Source organism: Thunnus maccoyii, chromosome 2, assembly GCF_910596095.1.
Source record: "Thunnus maccoyii chromosome 2, fThuMac1.1, whole genome shotgun sequence".
NCBI lineage: Eukaryota > Metazoa > Chordata > Actinopteri > Scombriformes > Scombridae > Thunnus > Thunnus maccoyii.
In genome coordinates, this window is record NC_056534.1 from 17,712,812 (window position 1) to 17,729,355 (window position 16,544).

Genomic DNA, 16,544 nt, shown 5'->3' on the forward strand with positions numbered 1-16,544 from the left:
GACATGCGCCTGTGTACAGCTGAAAAAACTGTGATGAATGTGGATAATTATGTGTAATTACTAATGTGAAGGGGGTCAAAGCTTGTAGCTGACCAGTTGACTTAGACAAAAGCTTTTCTACCTTGCCATGAAACAAAATGTGATGTTCTAACCACCTACAAATGAACAAAGATGAAAAAGAATTCATTAATTAGAATGTGCATAAATTGCCAGTTGCGGTAAATTAAAATTAATGTATGTTAAAAATGCCATTACTAATTTAAACTGTTCAAATCAGTTTTTGATTTGCAGTTATCCTTTAACTTTCCGATGTTCTGTGTTCAACAGGATATTAATGAAATATTGATGACTTTGACCTATTTAAGACAAGCACAGAGGAGGTTAAAACAAATAAAGAGCACTTTTGTGTTTATTCTGCTCCCATGCTGTGCCAGGACCGAGATGGGTAATGTCTCTTTAACGTCTTTACACAGCCAGAATTGCCTTTGCTTCCTAGAATAATCAGCAGTCTTAGTAGTAAAGAGGTCTTTGTTCCTTAATTTTTACCCTGTAAACGGTCATTTTAAGAGCAATTCTACCTCTTGCATTTGTTCTGATGTTCTGAAAAGGTAATTAAAAAGAATCGGTCACAGGGGTCAATTGAAGGAGCACACAAAGGATACTACCTCGAGTAAGATTCTGTCAAGATATGGATTGACTGAATACTAATAATACATTATATATATATATATATAATACAAAAATTTGTGCCACACTTTTCATCCATAGTGAAATTCAAAGTGCTACAAGACCACACAATGTAAAGAAAATAGTAATAAGAGTTAAGAAGAAAAAGCCTTCCTGAATAGAAAGGTTTTAGGCCTTTTTTGAAAGAGACTAGGGTCTGTGCTGCCCTCGGATGGTTAGGAAGGCTGTTCAACAAACGTGGTGCAGCAGAGCAGAAGGCTCGATCCCCCATGGTGCGGCGCTTAGTACTAGGGGCCCAGAGGAGCAAGCTGCTGGCAGATCTGAGGGTGCGGGTGGAGGTTTGTGGTATGATCAGTTCCTGTAGGTAGGGAGGTGCATGTCTGTTCATAGATTTGTATGTGAGTAACAGAACTTTGTAGTCAGTCCTGAAGAAGACAGGAAGCCAGTGCAATGAAAACAGAATTGGTGTTATATGTTTGTGTTTTCACACTCTCATCAGGAGCTATTTGCTCAGCGGATCAGTTAGAAATACTGCAGACAGGAACAGTACAAGCAGAAACAGACACAGTGACATGTTTAATGAAGAGGTGCAGACGACAGGCTCATAGTGCATTTTCAGCAAACAGCACATCTTGAACAGGTAGCCAAAACAACTTATTTTACCTTGCACAACATTAATTTATTATTTATTATTGTTTATTTTACCCTACACAACAAAATGTTCTAAATAAATAACAATGTTGATATTGAGAAATTTGGACTTATTTTGTACAACTGAAATGACATTTTTGTCATTCCAAAAAGAGTAAAGTATTGATAAAAGGTACCATTGAGTTCCAGTACCAAATTCCAGGTTACTGTATCGGTGCAAATGTGAACTTTACCCAACCCTTTGTATGAGGAGGGATTTAATGGTGAGAGATTATGTATTAAATAGTTCCATGGTGGCAGGAGACAGAGCTGATGATGGAAGTCTCTGCAAACTCTGCAGTACACTGTGATCCACTCCATATTTTGCATTCAATTCAATTCAATTTTATTCATATAGCGCCAAATAGACCAAACAGTTCCCCCATGAGCAAGCACCTTTGCATCTCGCCTGGTATAGGGTAGTCTTGTGATGTTCCCAGCAATGATGCCCAAGTTTGTTTCGCTTCTGTATTCCACATTGAAACCACGTCGCAAGCCTCTATGGATGTAACAAGGTCTGTTTCTTAACATCCCAAACTCTTGGCAGCGGGTTAAAAAACCCTTGTCAGGTGTAATTAGGAAGGTGTGTAAACGCCGTAGCTATGTGGTGGTGTAGGACATCATAATTAAAGCAGCTGTGTTGTTTAGGCAGAATGGCAGTGTTGGTAACCGTCACAGTCACAGTGGAGATCATTACAGCAAACATGAGGGCGGCTCCAGTATAAGAAAAACAGGCACCAGAGTCCATCAGTGACAGCGCAGCTCTGGGTGATTTCCATGCTGATAGAGAGTGGAGCAAAATGGGCTTTGTGGCACACCTGAGCCGGCAGGAGGAAGAGACAGCTGCTGGAATCCCAATAGAGCAGGTAGGAACACTTTATGTTGAATAATCCAAAATCTGTAAATCCCAGTAGAGAAGAAAGGCAGTACTTTACTTTAGTTAATCCAAAGTCCACCAGTTCGATATGTATATAAATGTTTTCCAACTCAGGGAGTGATCAAAACATGCAGACAGAAAACAGAAACCCCATGACGCCACAAAAACCAGAAAACATCTCTTCAAAGTATGCAAAATAGGGACATGGTTTTTAAAAGATCAAAACAAACAGCTGCATCCAAGTGTCCAGATTTCGTGACCTTTGGCCCAACTGCAGCAGAGTGCATAAAGCGAACTAAACCTGATCCAGTCAATTTGTTCCTGTTGATGTACCCTCTTACTCTGAGGGACCACACTTTGTCAGTGACTAGGCACTTTTTATTTTAAAAGGCAAACATTGTTAAATGTTAACCTATTGACAATACAATAGAATGTATCTGGGGAAGCCATTCTCAGAGAAAATGAGTGTCTGCTATGGGATGTTCTGAAATTTTATAAGCTATGACTTATCCACCAGATGTATGAAAAGAAAAACATGGTTCAATTTTTGTTTTTGTTTTTTTGTTTTTATTGTTTATTTTTTTTATAGGGACAGTGCACAATTAAAAGTAATTGCACCAGAGTTAGCTATTAGCTAATTTACATAAAAAAACAACCACAGAGCAACAATAACACTACATAAAACAACACAATACATTAGAAGCCATCAGTGTGAGATAATAAATATAATCAGTATAACAAATACAATAAATACAAGGCAATCATTGGTGGTGACACTTTTGTGCTGACTTCAGCCAAAGCTTGAGGCTGGTTTTAAACACTGCAAAGCTTCCTGAGTCTCGTAATGTTTGTGGCTGTGGAACTCCACTTCCCCACTACTTGTCTTTCTGAACTGTGGTACTCAGTCACCCCTAGTAGATGCTCTAGTACTACCAGCACTGCCAGGATAGGCTAGGCATCCTCTAAGAGGAGGGGGCGAGAGATTCTGAATAATTTTAAACATCAGGCAAACATCTGTGTAAAGTGAAAGGTTATCAAAATTGAATTTTTTTCATTTTATTTTTTTTAGGAATTTTATACTGTTAAAATTACATTACTGATAATACAAAATGAATGTCTGTTATTAAATGGTCAGAGATGATAATATATATTTTATTTTACTTAATGTTATTTTAAAGTGCTGAATTCTACATGGTGTATGGTTTTCATGTCCTGGATTCTGTTTGTCATAAATGAATGAGCCTATTTCAGATGAGTTTGCCAATGGCAGTGTTTGTATTACTGTAAGTTCAAACATTGTGTTACGCGAACAGTAGTAAAAGTTATGTTCATTATGTTCAAATTAAATTTGTTCTGTTTATTAAGTAAATTCTAACCATATCTCATTCTTATATGTTGCATACAGATGGGTGACAATTTAAAGGAAAAACTGGTACAGGCCTGAATGCTTGACCCCTACAGTGAGGGGATCTGGTGGCTCTATTATGCTTTTGGGGGCATTTTGCTGGCATGGTTTGGGTCCACTTGTCCCCTTAGAGGGAAGGGTCACTGCAAATCAATACAAAGTTGTTCTGAGTGATCACCCTTATCTTATGATGAAACATTTCTATCCTGATGGGAGCCAATTCACAGGGCACGAGGGGTCACTGAATGGTTTGATGAGTATGAAAATGATTTGAATCATATGCTATATCCTTCGCAGTCACCAGATTTCAACCCATAGTCTCCCATAGGTGTTCAATTCGGTTGAGAAATGTTTCATCATAGGATAAAGGTGATGACTCAGAACAACTTTGTATTGATTTGCAGTGACGCTTCCCTCTAAGGGGACAAGTTGACCCAAACCATGCCAGCAAAATGCCCCCAATAGCATAACAGAGCCACCAGATGCCCTCACTTTAAGGGTCAAGCATTCAGACCTGTACCGGTTTTTCCTTTAATTTGTCATCTGTCTGTACTGTCTGTCTGTTACTGTTATTGTAAATAGGTCTAATTGAAGAATTCTGACTGTACTGTTTCCCACCGATAACTATTGTGAGTATAAAACCCAATATTTCACTAACTTAACTAACATAAAATCAAAAAAGGCATAAAGTTTGTGTGTTAGGGAGGTCTAAGGAGTAAAATGCGTGTACTCAAATTGCAAGGACAAATTTGGGATTAAACAGGTTAATCTACAAGTAGGCAGACATCCGCAAGTAGAAGCGATGATGGAAACAAAACAAGATTGTTTAAAGTAAATTATAATCTAAAATTGATGGAAAGGAGAATCTGCTAAAGACCGAGGGAGATATTTTCCAAATCTCCACCAGGGTTTTGAATAACTAAATTGTTAATATGTCCATCTTTATGGGCAGGTAGGGTAGAGTACAGTAAAGGCTGGAAAACTAAAATAATGAGCTGAATGACACTATCAGAGACGAGTTTGACAGGTTTGCACTCATCATATCTGTCCAATAAAGCAGAGCCAGTGTACTGGAAACAATACATTCACGCCATGTTTTTATTTTTATGCTTCAAAATTAAGAATAAGTCCAGCAGTATCACGCTTTGCCAGCTGGGGCATTATCCAAGTTTTGAAGTGATTGATTCAAACAAACAGCAGGTTTCTGCAACAATTCCGCCATCTTTGCTTTGGAGCTCTCGCTACTGAAGAGGGAGAAAACGTTACAGATTTAAGCTTTAAAGTTTGCAACAGCATGGCAGAATTTATCCATTTCATCCAGTTTAAAAGTTTATCATTGTTTGTGCCAAATATGTAATTGCCAGGCAACAAATTTACATCCAGACAGTAATTAGGTTACTATTATTTATCTGTTTAGGAAAGTCTGTTCCTTTTATTGCTTAGCAACAGAATTCTGATCAGGATTTAATATCTGGATCAATAGAGCTAGGCCATTCTATACCTAGAGAGCTGAGAAATACGTATGTAATAAAATGAATGATCCAGCTCGTATTAACACAAAATTCATGGTGTATACCATCACACTGTGGGCCATTTTATCAATAGTGAAGGAGTTATTTGATTTTTAAATGAAGGTAAAGCCTCTACACCTTTGCATCCATCTCTACAGAAATTCCCAATAGGTGTTTTTTTTTCCATGAAGTAGCCTTGGAGCTTTTCACATATACTGTTATATGGGTCACTAGATAGTATGATAGATGAGAAAGAGGTGCACCAAGGGACATTAGTGTTGAATCTTGGGAGGCATTGGGAGTCCCAAAGCAATGTTCGCTTTGGGCTTAGCCCAACTTGCCTCCCCAAGGAAATGTGTTACTAAGATAGTCTCCAAGTTTGAAAATAATTCATAAAAATTCAGCTCACACAGGGCATGTGCAGTGCTGTACTTTGTAGATGTCACATAATGCTTAAATACACAGCATATTTAATTGGAAGTGTCTTGTGTTTAATAGAGTAATTCAACTATGAAATCTGTTTTTCTTGGGTTACCCTGATGCCACAACCTTTTCAGCATACATTGTATATCCTAAACTATTTAGTTTAAATCATTTCAGAAGGCAAAAAGGAAATTTGTAATCTCACAAACCAAAACCAAATAATAAAGTCACATTCATTTCTTTTCCATCCCAGCCCCCCCCCCCCCCGGTCTCTTTTTGCTTCCCATTTGACCCATTATCCATCCGTCACTCTGTTTTTGACTGTCTCTCTCCAACTATCTCTCCCTAACCCCTCATCTTTCTCTCATTCTCCCAGGTGCTGGTCACTGCAATCTAACATGCAAATTGTGGAAACCAAGATGCTTCAGCACCTATTGAGATGGTGAACACTGAAAAAGAGTCCTCCAAGGGCCGTTACATATGCCAGTCCTTTTCAGATTAGACCTGAATGCAGTTGCCCAGAAATCTGCTCCAATTTTAGACTCGCTGGTGAAAGTCGACAGGTTTGGAGAGAAGTAAAACATGATGGATTTATAATTTTTGAAGGCTTTCCTTGGTCTTGTTAGAAAAATGGCACAGTAATATAAAGGATGGGAAGGAAAAAAGGCCACAATTTATTTTAAGTTCAGTTTAATATAAAAGCATACTGCTACTTAGAACACAGATTCTCTTTCTCCTGCTGCTACAACTGCTCATCTTGGTCAATGTGCTGATGAATTGGCAATTTATTATCAGATCTTTATTGACAAATGACAAATACTAAAATATCTGTCTAAAGGAATGAATCTCTGTATGTCTCTATGTCCTTTGCGCATCTCTTGAACCGTTCATCCGGTTGACTCCATACTTGGCGGGTATATGACTGGGGACCCAAGGGAGTGCAGTGTTGAATTTGGTGCAATTTGGACATGCAATACATTTAATATGAATAAACTTTGAATAAACCAGCGATCCGCTCTGCAGGGCAGGGTGGAACTTCAGGGCTCTGCCGACTGACTCCTGCATGTCAGGGAGAGAGCAGAGACGAGGCGTGACACGAGTCAGAGAAAAGTGCTCTAAAAACAGAAAAGTAGACAGTAAAAACAGAGCTTTTAATCAAGAATGGACACTCTTACCCTGTGTCAAGACAGAAAGCGTAGCGTAGCAGCACGTTTAGCAGATCAGCAGCGAGTGACTACACAGGAGGCGTTCAGATACATGGTTTAGCGTAGGTCACCCGCGTTTTGGAAGCACTCAGAGCCCAATACAGAATGACTGTAGTTACACACGTAAAACAGAGCAAATACTTCCACTGGCAGTTCAAAACCAGTTTGTCTCATATGTTCCGTGACCATGATGATTGTGAAGCGCCACTACAGACAAAGCACAAATCTTTGGAGCAAACATATCCACTCAAATCCTACCTGAAGGCACAGTAAATAGGAACGATTTAAGAGCCCAATATGATCGATCCACTTCATTAAGGATGCATATTATTTTATCTTTATCACAGCCCTTATTTTAGGCTACTTGAAATAAGAAAAAAACATTTATTTAAGATTAGAGTACTTTTATTTATAACATCTGTGTATAATAGAATGTTGCTTTCATGTTGTTGGTGTATATACACTCATCCACATCTCACATCAACTGTATTAATTTTTCTATGTAGTGGCAGGAGGCCAAGCAATCGGCCCGTTCCAAGCAGGCACATTTTGAACAGACACTGCACTAGTTAGTATTAATTATCAGTAAAAAGCATTTATTTGAAAGCTGTAATCCGATGTCAAAAATTAAGTTAAAGAAAAGGATGCTGTTTTATCACTCTATAAAGCAATTTGAATCGTTCACAACTTGAAGAAAGTAATTTCATCAAGATCATTGGACAGTTGCTCACAGAAGTAAAAGGGAAGCAACCATTTTGTAAATAAACTTTAGTCTGTGCTGATTGAAGAGTACTTTGGAGTTTTAGATCTTAAAAAAGCCAACTTAACACCAAAAGTCAAAAAGCCACACAGCTGGACCATCTGGATGTTTGTTTTGGTGATCAGATCTGCTACACCTCAAATTGTATTAAGTTATTCATGACAAGCAAACAGGAGCAAAGTGCGAATATATTACATCTGCATCTTCCTGGGTTTACAGTGCAACAGCACAGTACTGGATATTAAAAGAGAATGAGCACCAAGAATTAGAAATTCAGACAATTTCCTTTGGATATCTTACTTTGAAAACTTCACCCTCTGTGGAGGTTTGATAATCAATGTTTTTTTCCCAGTGCTATACAGCATCTGTTCAGTCTTTTTAATCCATATGGGCTACACACAGTTATGCTACATTTCTGTCTAGATTTATTAGCTTCTACATATACAGTTAAGGTATTTCAGTTACAATGTCTTAGATTTAGCCTGAAAATGAATCTGTCCACAGCTTTTTGAGAATGTGTCTTAATAAAGTTTTTCTGAAGGCTTGGAAATGCATAAGCACAGCTTTTTGAAGCAAAATACAACTTTGAATTACAATTACTTTAAGTCTACTAATAAGTATATGATAATGAATGTACAAATTTCATTACAACAGAATAGAGGATTATTTCTGGTTCATTCATTGCAATAATAGACTGCAAATGAGAGACACTTACCTCACATGTAACGATTGCCCAACCAGCGTAATTAACCAGTTTATATTTGTATATTGTGAACAATTAAATGCTACGAAATGTGTTAATGTATACTGTCACTGTTACTATACTGATGCATAAAAAACATGAAGGAAAACTTTAGGTTCTATATTTATTATTATTTATAAATAAATAAAATTAAATAAGCTACTTTTCCCTCTGTTCAGCCTTATCATTATACAAATACCATGTAAAAATAGGTTTTTTTGGAAGTAAAAGTAGGTTTACCTCTAAAAAAGTAAAATAGGAGACCTTGAAATGACTTGAAAAAGCACACAGCTAAAGACATGTCATTTCAGGATGAGCCACAGTACTTTTTTTCACAAATTGGCTGGGCTGCCAATTTTATTAACTGTCAAAATAAATATACAGGCAGCATAACTGGGAGGTGGCACTTTGCATCTAAACCAGTTATTGATCTTCTGAGCAAGCGGCTGCAAATTGATTACCTTGATAAGGTGGGAAGGCTGTAGTATAGTGAAAACCTTGCTGGGGTAATACAGTATAAGTGCATTGGAGCAATGCTTTTCTCTTGTATTCTCAGGTTCACAGTTGATCGAACATGACATCAAAGACAGTACATTGAATCAGCATGTCCTCATGTGGGTTTATAGAGGCTGGAATGTGGATGAATGTCTATACTGCACCGTAAGATCATACAGTCATCATGCTCAAATAAGATGATATATTATAAAATGTTGTAAAAAACAGGGAATCTTTACTTCCTGGGGAACAAGTATATACCTCAGTGAAGCAGTGAATGATAAAAGTAAATGTATAGATTTCTGATTTGATACTTACTGCATAGAAATAAAATTTAAAGGCATTTACTATTTTACAGTTATAGTTTACATTGATTTTCAAAAAAACAGTGAAATTGCAAATAAATAAGCCTAACACAAAAATATAAAGCAAGAACCACCAACCCCTTTGTATCTTCATTTATTTGAGACTGTAAATGTTCAGTGCAAAAAGTGTACATGTATTGTTAAACAATCAGTCGACAGAATTTTTTATAATAAGTGATTTATCAAACAATATATAACATTGTAAACTGAATATATTTGGGTTTTGGACTGTTGATCCCATAAAAAGCAATTTGACGATACAACCTTGGTCTCTGTGAAACTGTGATAGTGCATCTTTACTGTTTTAGGACATTTTAAACAATAATTTGGAAAAAAAAAATTCATCAGATGAATCGATTGTGAAAATTTGTTGTAGTTCCAGTTCTATAACCAATACACTTGCTGTTTCCTTGTTAAATCTATGGATTTTTCTCAAGAATGTATACACTTAATGCCCCAAAGGGTGAGCCCCAGACACTCATACAAACACAAGATTTTGAACTCACATAGACTACAACATTAGTTTCAAACATGTCTATTTGTACTATGACGGTAATCACAGTAAAATAATGGTTGGAATACCTCACATTGTATACAGCAATTAGAGCAAATATACTTTGATCCCACCATCATGTTTCTGGCTTTTTGCTGTTTACTGTTTCTCTTTATAAATGACCTTTCAACTGTACAAGAATATACTCCCATTAAGTAGATGACCCCAATATAAATGAACCATCTGGTATTCCCTGTGCAGTATGGTTTATGTTACAGTATATTATATCCATAAGTGCTTTTATTTCCCTCAATTCCCAACATGCTGAAATAGCCTGAACACATTTTACTTCTGCCCCCGCACTCAAAAACAGCTGGAAAGATCCTATCAGGTATTCTTATATATTTGCATAATTGTTAATATACCTCACAGCGTTGCATTAAAATTTAAATTTCTAACCACAAACAGTGAGCAGAGGGGAGCACTATGCTCTCAATAGACAAATGCAGGCAGAGGAAAATGGATACCATTTGCATAGCAGTGAAGTGACATCAGGGAAGGCTGCCAGGCATTGTCGGTCCACAAAGAATTATTTCACTTTATAAGCCCAGGTAACATCCACCAGTTAGATTAACTTAGCAGGTAGCAGAGGCAGGTGTTTATGCTAACAGGATATTTTAACACAGGAGTTGAGCACTAATTAGCTCCTCCACATCAGCATAAACACATTGTTGGGAGTAACATCCCAAGGTTAGGTCAATATGCACTTTTCACTTCTGAACTTCAACTGTTGCTGAAGAGCAAGATCTGATTTCATTAGCAAAGTACATTTTTCCCCAGTGTCCCTGGTAATAACAAATAGCCCTTTTTTCTCAATAACTTGGTAGCAAGGTAACATTTCTCGGTATTTTGTGAAGACGTTCCAAGGACTTTCATTTTCAGTGCCTTCAGGAGATAAAAATGCCTGTCTTTTGTACAACGAAGCATGTATGGTTATTATAGTTTTCATCTGAAGCCCTGCTTTTCATCACAATGCCACTATATTGAACATTAATAGCATTTTAGTCTATCTAGTACGTGGCTATGCACATGAGGAATGTTTGTATGTGTGTGCAGGAATGTAGATAGAGGCATATGCATGTGATTACTTAAGTGCTTGTCTGTACTGTAGTAAAAGGAAAGTGGAGGTGTGTGGATGTTGGACCAAGTAAATGTGCTGCAATCTGACTGCAAGAGGCAGAGAGAACTACCTTTATATTAAGATGATATGGTGTGATTTAAGTTGGCTCTAGACAATTCAGCAGTCTATCTGAGGGTTTGTGCATGATTGGTTTTTGCAAATGTATGCAGGTAACATCGGTAATACACTGGGAATTCAACTTCCAGTCATTGCATTGAACGGAAAGCTCTACAAAAGGCTGTGAATTATGTTCAGCAAGCACTCAAAGTGAGGAGATATAGTGTAAAAGCTTTTTGAAAGATATAAAGAAAGGGCTGAAACATGAACATCATAGTTAGTAAAAGGTCTTTACCCAAACAGAAAGTCTGTTCTTACTTGGTAGTTCAGTCCAGTGGATGGTCATTGGTTTGGGGTCATTTCACTTGTTTATCTGTCCTACTAAACTCTTATCTAGATGCTGGTATGTCTCCTTTTTGTTTGTAGTTCCTTAACATTTAAAAGTCATTAAGTATTCACTAAAATCAGATTATTATCAAGATTATCTCGATAATGGTGGAATTATGATGGGAATTTCTTTTAGTGATACTGATGTTTAAAGAACAGCGGAACAGTTTTGTAGCTGAGCTTAAAGTAGCAGTTTAGTCCTTTGTCCATCTCTCTCCCACTGCACTTTCTTTTAAAAATTAAAAAAGTCGGGTTCCTCAACTGAGAAACCAAGGACGTTTGCGGGTCTCTATGATCAAGTATCATGCTTTTAGAGGTCATCAAAAGACAAGCAAAGAGAGAGCATGAGTCAGGTGAAACTACGTAAAAGAACTGGATATTTATGCATTGTAAGAGCTCCATGGACCTCTTTTTTCATTTAAGGGAGATGTACATTTATTATTATTATTATTTATTAATTTTTAATCAGTGTTTATTTCCACTGACACTAATACCTGTGTGTGGCCTCTCTCATCAGTTAAAAATGCAAACATTGACATAACAATTATTTATGTTGTGTGCAAATAATTTATTACATTCTGTTTTTCACTAGGGTCAGTATACGTTATACACATAATGCTTGTTTTTACCACTTCAACCATTTAAGGTAGCTATCAGCCTTCTTATTTTTAACAGGTGACAATCAGCTGAAATGACAGATGTTGCTAGTGGATTTGATCAGCTAGAGCCAATAAAAAGTTAATTTAATAAATTTGGCAAAACATAAAAATGGAACTTTGAAGTTGTCTGGTAATATGAACTTACTCTGCTAGCTGGTCTGCTAGCTAGGCAGCAGTGCTCGAAATCTCCCAGTTAACACAGAGGTAAGCACATTGCCTCAATATTTTATTTTAAGCTTATTCTCCTTGATAAGTCTGAATTGGGGGTGAGAAGCAGTTTATCCTGTCAGATAGTGACTGAAACATTAGCTGGCTTAGCAGCCCAGGCTCGGATTAAGAATGCAGAGATCCCTGGGTACAAAATCTTGGAGGAACCCCCCCCCCCCCCAACGCTCCACACACACGCAATCCAGGTTTTGAATTATAGGTTTTCAGCATAGCCTACTACCTGTTGGAAACACCTGTAGCTTAGACAGGATTTACACTGACAGGCTACAACCTGAAGGACAATGTCAACACCTGTAGATATCTTCTATCAAACAGGATTTACACCACGATTGCAACATTACTTTCCTGGGTCAGCAGCAACAATATCAACTCTTTAGTCTACAGTGTAGCTCAATGGCATACACAAGCACATACTGCCCCACCTCCACCAATACAGTTCTGTGATTCAGAACACCAGCGATGCAGTGTTAAAAGAAACAGCAAAACATCACTGCAATAATACAGCACCAACAAACACCATTGCAGCAAATATAGCCATGCAAGCAACACAAAGCAACAAAAACACAACCAGCAATGCTGACCACAACCATCTTTTGATACATGTAGACATGTGGAGCAGCAATATACGGTAGATATAGGTCAAATACAATAATCATTATGTTGATCTTGATAAAATGTTAAAAGATGCATTTATGGGTTAGTAAAATGGTAATAAACACTTAACACACAAGCCATGCAACACAGAGTTTAAGGACACGACTATAGAAAAACATACCAAGGTGTTAAATACCATACCATGAAGTAGCCTCTATCTATGTATATGGATTTACTCAGCTTTTGATAAACAGGATATAAACAGACAGGCAGTCCTTATTATGTGAGTAGTCTGATTAATAAATGTATTCGTTGATTCTGAAATAGTAGCCTTAGGGCTTGTGTCCTGTCCATATACCGTTTTTCTAAACTGTAACGTTATATGGACAGTATAACTGGGCACTGGGGTGAACTTGAAGCACTTCATCCAGGTGCTCCCTAGCGCTGTGTCATCACTTTTCTGCCAGATAAAAACACTATATGAACACAAGCCCTTATGTCGTTGTTATTTAGCCGTGTGATTAAATCAATGAATTTTATTTTATGAAAAAAATTGCCCCCTCGCAATTTTTAACAGCCCCCTCAGTCACTTTATTATGGCGCCTGGTCTGAATGGTTGAAATAGGTAAAAAGTAATAGATAAATTGTGGGTCTGCTAAACTGGTAATCTACCCGCCACTGGGTCTCTGCCATCTGCATCAGTGTCAGGCTCAAGTGGAGATGAGGGTGGGGCAGTTGAACAGGTGGCTCTGCTGTCGGAGGACTGTGCCTCTCTGCCTCAGGTTCATGATGAACCCCCATGTTTGTAGCAGCCTAAGTGAAGACTGTTAGCAGTATCATGTAGTTTTAAATGCTAATGCTAAAGCTATCTTTATGATTGTTTATTATCCGACATTTGTCAAGACAATAGTGTTATCAAACAAATCCATATACAGTGTCTTGCTGAGTATAAGTGTAATTATTTTACAATTATGTCTGTGACAAGAAAAGACATTTGATGTTCCCCACTTTGATTGGAAATATTTCTCATATGATCCTTCTGATTGCTGCTGTGCACATCATTTTTGTATTTGTCCATAATGACTTCTGACTACCAGTACATTTGCTTTGAAAAATAACTGCTGATAATAATGAGAAGTATATGCCTAAGCAATGACACAATAAATCATTTGGAGCATCACATCAACAGTTACGCTGAACAGTTATCACAAGTGCCTGATGATTTACAAACATAAATCTATTGATTTATGGGACGTTCAAATTCTACCTTAAAAGCAGAGATGGGCACTCGAGTCCGCGACTCCTACCTGAGTCACACATAAATATTCTTCCGACTTGATTTTTGACTTCGACTTAAGAGTCTTTCATAGTGAAATGAGGAGCTGAACTATTATGTAGGAGCAAAGCTGTTTTTACCATCCTTCCTGATTCTTTAACGCATCATAGCGCTCGACTGCCAACCATAAGTGTGTGACATTGAAACAACACACAAAACAAGCTGTGTTGGACGCATCATGGCACCCACAGCAGGATCCATACCATACGCTGTAGCCTTTGGATATAGAGAGTTCAAAATCCTTGGTCTAAACCTTGCATTGTGTGAGGAATGTGGGAAAAAGATAAAAGACACCGGGTCGACCACGTCCAACTTTATAAGGCACTTGAAAAGGCACCCAGATAGGTCAGTATTGCAGATAACATTAGTCCATAAGATGGCTAATGTTAGCCTTGCATTAGCATTAATGTTATTGCTGTTGTAATGTCAGGTGTGTTGGTTAGTGTTAGACTCATTAACTTTGTTGACATAATGTAATGCTATTTCTTCAGGGTAACATGTTTAACTGAACGGCACTCTGACAACACAAACTTCCTCATGGTGACATTATTCGCAAAACTTACAACCTGTTATCTTGTGTGATAATCAAACGATGATGTTACCAATTTAATTGTTCCATATGACACAGTTGCAAAAAGCTAACAGATGTATCTAACAGTTTTGCTCTCCCTGCCTCCAGCCAGGATTCTCTAATATTTGTGTCTTTATACTAAGTCTCCATGTTTATCTGCAGGTACACACATTTCAACAAGGGAAAAGTTAGAGTGGACTGTGGCAGCTCAGAAGGACACAGCACCATTGAGTCTTTTTTGACTCAGGACAGAAATGTGCAGCTGTACAGTTTGAGCAATCAAATAACAGGTCAGATAAATGGCATAGATCTGTGGGCTGTGTTTACATGTGTGTGTTCTTACCCCTATGCCTTTGCCATTCAGTGAGGCAATGTTTGCACTGATACCAGCATCTGCTTAAGTGAAAAACACAGGTTTTCATAAAACGTGTGTTATCTGAGAATTTTTTTCTTTATTTTGAATTGGGCCATTGTGCTTAGAGGGTATAATTTGCAGATAAAATTCAAAAGGAGAAAAAGCTCTTGGAATACATATTAAGATGGAAACATTAGAGACTTGAGACTTGACCTGGACTCTAATTCAAAGACTTCAGACTTGACTCAGACTCACCTTCAGACTTTACATGGACTTGGATGTTGTGACCCCTGAACATCTCTGTCTGAAAGTACATGTTGCTGTGGACAAGCAAAAGGAGTTTTCATGAGACCGAGAGCGCACAAACCATACATCCCGTGTGAATGAGAGAGCAGCTTGTTGAATTAAACATCAGAGCCGTGGGTGGCATAAAGGTGGAAAGGTCACAAAGTGCTACATCCATCTATGCATGGGTACAGCTCTGCTAAGAATATATATTTTTTGCAAGATTTCCAAAAGCATATGCTTTGTAATTATGTCTTCATCCATATAGTACTAAATAGAATACATTACAAATTAAAAAGGAGTCTAGGTCAATCTAGAGTACACAGAGGAACCACTTTGATGAAAAAGACAGTTGTGATGGATTATTGAGGTCATAACTTTTAATGCTGAGCTTCGATCTCTAAATAACTGCTTTTTATAGTTGGGTTGATTTAATAAGAAGTTGTATGATACTTCCTTAGTCTCATGGGACTTTGTTGTAAAGTTGTTTTCAACAGAGTGCTTCTGTTTACTGTTTCTGAGTATCAGGGCTCAGTACAATAGTATCCTAACAAACAGCAGGCCTATATTGGCCAAAACTTTGACAATAACATCCAGGTTATATTAGTCGTATTTTAATGATCCTTTACATCCCTCTATTTCCTAATTAATTCGAAGCTGCACTATGCAATTGTTACATGTTTGCCTAACAATTATATTTATGATTGATTTATCTGTTGATTATTTTCAGATCTTTCACAGGCTAAACAAGTAATTGATTAATTGAAAAAAGAGACCCATTTCCCAGGTGCCTTGTTTAAATTGCTTGTTTTGTCCAACCAAAAATCCCAAACCAAAAGATGGTCAAATTATAATTATACAAAACAGAAAAGCAGCAAATTATTCTGAAATTACTATTGCTTGTACCAAATGATAACAAAAGGGTGGACAGGCAAAAGTTTTAACAGTTCAATAAAAATTGGAAATGCAGAAGAAAAAACGGGCCAGACTTAAGTTTGAAATCCATCTATAATAGATATAACAACAATTGTCAATAAATACGGTGAATTCTGTTTCTACATTTGAATTTTATGTCGTTCTGGATGCTCTGTATCTTGATGTATCTAGCAGCATACACTGTACTATGGTGTGGAACCAAATACTTTGTCTAAATGTTATGTTAAACATAGCAGAGTCAGCATTTATACATGAAATAAACTGTATCCACAGACACAGAGGCAATCCTCTTTGACAACAAGA

General features: G+C 37.4%; 1 long non-coding RNA gene across 5 annotated transcripts in view; it reads left to right on the top strand.

Annotated features, from left to right (window-relative positions):
- LOC121913241 overlaps window positions 1-16,544 on the top strand; it is a 262,336-nt gene that overhangs the window by 236,751 nt on the left and 9,041 nt on the right. For 2 of the 5 annotated variants that reach the window (XR_006100252.1, XR_006100246.1), the window contains exons 6-7: window positions 5,970-6,035; window positions 14,828-14,955. The exons of 2 other annotated variants lie outside the window; for them this stretch is intronic. This is a non-coding gene — a long non-coding RNA (uncharacterized LOC121913241). The remainder of the gene's footprint in view (window positions 1-5,969; window positions 6,036-14,827; window positions 14,956-16,544) is intronic. One more of the 5 variants, XR_006100247.1, reaches the window with a different exon arrangement.